This window comes from Peromyscus leucopus, chromosome 3 (genome assembly GCF_004664715.2).
Source record: "Peromyscus leucopus breed LL Stock chromosome 3, UCI_PerLeu_2.1, whole genome shotgun sequence".
NCBI lineage: Eukaryota > Metazoa > Chordata > Mammalia > Rodentia > Cricetidae > Peromyscus > Peromyscus leucopus.
Window position 1 is genome coordinate 85,184,189 of NC_051065.1, and position 7,435 is coordinate 85,191,623.

Genomic DNA, 7,435 nt, shown 5'->3' on the forward strand with positions numbered 1-7,435 from the left:
GAGGCATTGAACTCACAGAAATCTAGATGGATCTCTGCCTCCCAAATGCTAGGAATAAAGGCATGTGCTACCATTGTCTGACTTCTATGTTTAATATAGTGGCTGACTTTTTCCTCTGATCCTCATATAAGCTTTATTAGGGTGCAAAAAATATTGGGAGACACAATATATCACCACACCCATGAGCTATCTTCTGCCCTTCATGTGTGTACTATCCAATACACATGCCTGCACAAACACATGATAAATAAATAAGTATAAAAATATCACCACACTGAAGTATAATTGCTGCATAAAATTATATATATATATATATATATATATATTGCATACAAAAGAAGCGCATCAAAATTTACCTGTGAAATACCATTACCTACAAACACCAGAGACCCATCCCTCACTTCAAAGTTCCCCCCAAACATATTTCCTATGATGATTATTTTTAATATCTATCACCATTACATTTTCATGCTAAATACTTAAGGTATAGCTTCCTAGTATTTTTTTTTAATTTGTGTTTCTGTGGAGATAAATTCAGTGGACCACAGGAAAGAAATCTCCTAACTTCTAGATTAAATATTCTTAAATGACAGCATATTTCCTGTAAATTTGATGAAAGAGGAGCAAAAGCATAGTTATTCAACTCATAGAGAATGATTGAATACATGTGTCTTTATCTTCACTCCTTCCAGTGTTTCTTTAATGAGGGACTTATTGAATTCTGGTGCTGCCCAGATTGATAGTTTTTAGCATGTTCTTTTCCTATCAACCATCACATTTTGTCAAAAATATTTTGACATGGAAGATATTTTATGTGAATTTTGCAGTCACTAGAAGCATATATGACTCTTCCCTCTATCTATATTAGATCACTAACCCTGGCCTTTGCATATTGCTCCCTAGGGAGGACACACCCTTGCTAGCCTGAGATAAAAGCTGAGCTGTCACCTTGCAGTGACTAATCAGTCTCCTAAATTTCCTTTCAAAATGAAGTTGACTATTCTGATGTTGTTGCTGCTGTTGTTCTTGATTCCTGGTAAGGTCATTGGGAAGTGAGTACGGAAGATGGGAAGAGAGGATAAGCCTTTGGTTCCACTAATCATCACATGTATTCTATCCATGTATTAAAGGACAGGTCTTATCTTCCAGGATGGGGTCTTTGAGGTTTACATCTGTGACAGTGAGGTACTGAAGGGACAAAACCTGTGCTATAGTAACTATTATGACACAGATGGTGTGGGATGGTAAAATTTATTCCTAGAAAACTGTTTTCAGTTCACTTGTTTTGTTATAAAGGGAATTTTAGTGTATAAAGAATTGTGTGTAAAAAGAAATATAAGACCTGAAATAAATATCAAAAGAGAAACCACAGAGATTGTTTATGAAGTTTTTTGATAACTTTGTACTTTTCTCTCATTATTTCAGCTTCCAGGGGTGATGTTGTGATGACCCAAACTCCACTGGCCCTGCCTGTCAGTCTTGGAGATCAAGCCTCTATCTCTTGCAGATCTAGTCAGAGCCTTGTACATAGTGATGGAAAGATCTATTTGAATTGGCTCCTGCAGAAGCCAGGCCAGTCCCCAAGCTCCTCATCTATGAGATTTCCACCCGATTTTCTGGGGTCCCAGACAGGTTCAGTGGCAGTGGGTCAGGCACAGATTTCACACTCAAGATCAGCAGAGTGGAGCCAGAGGATTTAGGAGTTTATTACTGCATGCAAGCTACACATGTTCCTCCCACAGTGATGCAGACCCGAACAAAAACATCCTTTCTTGGGGTAACCCAGCTGCCAAATAAGTAATTAATCTGTGACAAAAAGAGATGATGAGGAACTTCTGATTAAGTGTTTCAGTTGAGGGCATTGGAGCATGAGTGCCTTGTCTATACCTCACTGGTCATCCATTTCTGGCCTCAACAGCTACAATAACAAAGATATTGCATCTGCCTCAGGAGAATCACAAATGGGAACCTTCTCAGCAACCAGGAATGATGGGGATAAGGCTCAGTGAAAACCCATTCTGATCCAACGTTCCTTGTCGGCATTTGTTGCTCAAAATTATCCAGTAAAGACAGAAAATGAAGATTTATTCCTTTGTTAAACTGTCTCATTAAGCACTTAGTTAATTTATTTGTAACATTTTGTGCTTTTGACTTAAATTTCCTTTTGTTAGTATAGATATTATATATTCTTCACTTTTTTGTTTACTATTATTGTAAGGCATATTCATCAACTCCTTAAATTTCAGACTATCTTAACTCATGAAGTGTTTCTTTTCTGACAAGCAAATGGTTCTTCTTATCTCAATTTAGCTGTTCTATGTTCTGTATAACTAAACACTGATTGGCCGGTAGCCAGACAGGAAGTATAGGCGAGACTAACAGAGAGGAGAATTGAGGGAACAGGAAGGCAGAGGGAGAGACTGCCTGGAGCTGCCACCAGGACAAGCAAGATGTAAGGTACCAGTAAGTCACGACCCACGTGGCAAAGTATAGATTATTAGAAATGGGCTAAATGTAAGAGTAAGAGCTAGACAATGATAGGCCTGAACTAATGGCCAATGCTTAAATAATGTAAGCATCTGTGTGGGCTCCACGACTGGCGGGACTTGGTGGGACCCGGAGAGAAAGGCTCTCCAGCTACAGTTCTATTTTGACTGCATGTTTTATTTCAATTAAATGCACAGTTATCAATAGGTAGGATTATGTACATGCTAGAATTTTCTAGTTGTTCTGAATATTTTCCTTCCATTTGTCCTAATTGTTTATCGTTTGGTGTTTTTATGTATTGATACAATTTTACCATTTTTCTCCTTTATTTGTGTGAATTTAGTGCAAACTTATTTTCAGGTTAAATTCCTTTTCTTCAGTTTTCAGAGAACGACTATGTTTCCTCCCTTCTGAAGTTTCTGGTAATTGTAATTTCTTGTTGGAAGGGAAATATTGCTGTGCTTGGTAGAACTTTGGCTATATATCCCAATTCTCTCCTTGTTTGATTTGCAAATGTGTGTGTGGTATGAAAGTCCTCAGTAATTAATAAAAGTGTTATGATGAGCAAAAAGAAATTAGTGTCCATATCATAGGATTCCCTTAAATGTAACTTAGCACCCCCATGTATACTTTTTCTTTCTGGATTTGATCATTTGATCAGGTATCTTGCAATGAAAGTCTTTGAGTTTTGAGGGCCTGGATGTTCAGGTATGACTTCAATAAGTATGGTTTTTGTATGTTCATCTTTCTCTCCTCTTATTAGAAATCCCATAAAATAAATTTAAAAATATAAATAATAATTATTTTATCTTTGTATGCCCAATTGTCTTCCTTTTCATATTTGAACTCCTAGTCACTAAAGTCTTCCTCAGCTTGAACACTGTTTTTGTTTTGATTCAGAGAGTTAATTTGCTTTGCTTGCATGAACATGAGTTGGGACTTATTTACTGGAACATAGCAGTTTATCAGTGGCTACAGGGCAGAAGAGAATGGCACACCCTTCCTTAATAGCCTTTAACTGCTAGTAGCAGTTCATGAGTAGTGAACACTCATCATCCCCTCTTGCATGCAAGATGAAAAGGTATTGTGTCCATCTTCTTGCAATCATACACAGGTAACCACAGCAATGAGTTCAAGAATACAATGATCATGTCCAGAATCCACTGTTTCACTGGACTCTTTTCTATCCCCTGGTTCTTACATTCTTCCTATAGCCTATGTCTGAAATCCCTTCAGCCTGACGGGGATAATAAACCTGTTAAGGATAAGTGTTAGCATTCCACAGTTATCCTTAGCACTTTGACAATCTGTGAGCATAGACATTAAATACCACCCACTACAAAAAAGGAGTTTCTATAATGAAGACTGACAGCCTCACTAATCTACAAGTATAACTATGTAGAAGCCAATTTGACACCATGCTTATTCAACAAAACAACAGTTGTAAGTTACCTCACAAAGTGTATGACTTTTTCAACCATTGACTGTTGACTGTCTTTGAAATACCAGACACTAGTTTTCTGCCAGCGATAGGGTCACAGATGTAACCAGAAAGCTCTATGGTAGGGTTAGGCCTATGATATGGAATATTATACCAATTAGCATCCTATCAATCAGATGGCAATTATTATATGTTATGAAGACCATAGCTTAGCAAAACTTTGATAAAATTTCCCCAACAGGATTTTGTAGAGCACCTTCTAGAACTGTGAAAACTGGGAAGCCAGCAGGAGACATTCAACTGAATTCCATCATCATTTCTCTCTGTTCTGCAGCCACAATGAATGGTGTCTTTAGCAAAAGGAATTACAACCTAGTTCTCATGGGCAAGGAAGAATACTGACAATGGCCTGTATTGTTTTATGGCTTGGGGGCCTCTCTTATTAATGGAGATTCCTATACATGAAACTAGGACCTTGGTTTAATAATTTGTGGCCTGCCAGGGAGAATGATACCCCATGCAGTGTGCTTTATTGACTTTGCTTTAAAATAGAATTAGAAAATAGTGTGTTTCCATTCAGTTTGGGCCATACACACTTACTTTTGGTTGCTTAAAAACCTCTCCTCTCCACTTTCCTTTGGTATAACCATACTTAAAGTTAAACTAGTATTCTCACTGTCTACTTTCACATTATACAATTCTACTATCTCTTCCCTTCTTTTTATAATCATATATGAATATATGAAAGGTTTTATTCATTTATGTATGTATATGCAAAATACAATGCTAAGCTTTCTAAAACTTCTCTTAATTCCTACACTGGCACTCTGAGGCAGAAGGTTATAACTTGAAGGAAAACCCTGGATTTCTAGCAAGTTCTAGAGAAGCCTGACCTAGCAACATCAAGACTGTCTCAGAAAAGCCCAAACAAACCAACAAATGGTCATTACCCCTATTCTGCAAATTCCTTGTGTTTGATTTGTATAAGACACGTTTCACTGAGATAGAAATAAATCCAGTAAGATTCTGAGCCCATAAGGCATTACTACCTGATCAACTGTGCAACAGGAAACTATAACTCTGTCTCCATGCATCTCACCTTCCTGTATTCACTTCTGAAAGGACTGCTTTTGACCCACATTCAGAGCCCTGATCTCATGTGGAACCCTGGTGTCCTAGTTACTTTCATATTGCTATGAGGAAACACAATGACCAAGGCAACTAACTTATAATGGAACATGTTGAATTTGTCTTATAATTTCAGATGGCTAGAGTTAATGATGGCCTGCAAAACATGACATCAGGAACAGTTCAGAACTCACATCTAAATCCACAAGAAGGATGCAGAGATATTGAGAGTTGCTGGGAGCAAAAGACCATGAGAGTATACAACAGGAGACAACTACAGTTCAGAAGGTCAACCTATCAGAACTAAGGGTTCTGTTAGAGGAACCCATCATGCAAGGCATTTTGGAATTACTGCCTTTTGAATGAATTGGCTATTTCTTGTTGTAAAGTTCTTATGCAATAACAGATATGATTCTCTCCTTTACCATGAATTTCCATGTTATGTATACATGTAATCTCATGATTGCATTTCAATCTTATGAGTACAACTTCCTCTATAAATTTGGGATAATTGGATAAATTTTCCAAGATGTGTTTATTCTTTATTAGCTTACATCTGCCATGACCATTCTCCAGATGAAAGTATTTCAGTGAAGATGCATTTTTATGAAAGGAAAAGAAGCTACACATAGATAAGAATTAGCTTAACATAGTAAAAATGGCAATCTTACAAAAGCAACTTACAGAATCAATGCAATCCCCATCAAAATACCAACACAATTCTTCACAGACCTGGAAAGAATAATACTCAACTTCATATGAAAAAAAAAAAAAAACAGGATAGCCAAAAGAATCCTGTACAATAAAACAACTTCTGGAGGCATCACAATCTCTGTCCTCAAGCTCTACTATAGAGCTACAGTAATAAAAACAGCTTGATACTGGCATAAAAATGACATGTGGACCAATGGAATCGAATTGAAGACCCTGATATTAATTATATGTTCACACTTATGAACATATAATTTTTGACAAAGAAGCCAAAACTGTACAATGGAAAAAAGAAAGCATCTTCAACAAATAGTGCTGGCATAACTGGATATTAACATGTAGAAGGCTGCAAATAGATCCATATCTGTCACCATGCACAAAACTTAAGTCCACATGGATCAAAGACCTCAACATAAAGTCAGTTACTCTGAACCTAATAGAAGAGAAAGTAGGAAGTAGTTTAGAATGTGTTGGCATAGGAGATCACTTCCTAAATATAACACCAGTAGCAGAAAACTGAGAGAAATAATCAATCAATGGGACCTCTTGAAACTGAGAAGCTTTTGTAGAGCAAAGAATATGGTCAACAAGGCAAAGCAACAGCCTACAGAATGGGAAAAAGTCTTTACCAACTGCACATCTGACAGAGCTGATAACCAGAATATATAAAGAACTCAAGAAATTAGACATCAAAATGCCCAACAGTCCAATTAAGAAATGGGCTATATAACTAAACAGAGAATTCTCAGCAGAGGAAGTTCAAATGGCTGAAAGACATTTAAGGAATTGTTAAACATCCCTAATCATCAGGTAAATGCAAATCAAAATGACTCTGAGATACCACCTGATGCTTGTCAGAATGGCTAAGATCAAAAACACTGAAGACACTTTATGCTGGAGAGGATGTGGAGCTAGGAGAACTCTCCTCTACTGCTGGTGGGAATGCAAGCTTGTACAACCACTTTGGAAATCAATATGGTGCTTTCTTAAAAAATTGGGAATCAATCTCCCCCAAGATCCAGCTATACACTCTTGGGCATATACCCAAGGAATGCTCAATCATACCACAAGGGCACTTGCTTAGCTATGTTCATATCAGCATTGTTTGTAATAGCCAGAACCTGGAAACAACCTAGATGCCTTTCAACAGAAGAATGGATAAAGAAAATGTGGTACATATACACAATGAATACTACTCAGCAGTGAAAAGCAATGAGATCATAAGGTTTGCAGGTGAATATTGGATGTAGAAAAAATCATCCTGAGTGAGGTAACCCAGACTCAGAAAGACAAACATGGTATGTACTCACCCATAGGAGGATACTAGATGTAAAACAAAGATGACTAGACTGCTACTCACAACTCTAGGGAGGCTACCTAGAAAACAGGATGCTAAGAAAGACACAGGGATTGCACAATGACAGAGAAATGGATGAGATCTACATGAACAACCTGGACATGAGTGGGGTAATGAAGGGCAAGGGTCGAGGGAAAGAGAGCTTAGGGGAGTAGGAGATCCCAGCTGGATCAAAAACAGAGAGGGAGAAAAAGGAATAAGAGACCATGATAAATGAAGACCACATGGGAATAGGAAGAAGCAAAGTGCTAGAGAGGTCCACAGAAATCCACAAGGATACCTCCACAATAGACTACTGGCAATGGTTGAGA

The 7,435-nt window shown here is 37.6% G+C and overlaps 1 pseudogene; it reads left to right on the forward strand.

Annotated features, from left to right (window-relative positions):
- Nucleotides 1-966: 966 nt before the first annotated feature.
- Nucleotides 967-1,797, forward strand: LOC119087711 (annotated as a pseudogene).
- Nucleotides 1,798-7,435: the final 5,638 nt, after the last annotated feature.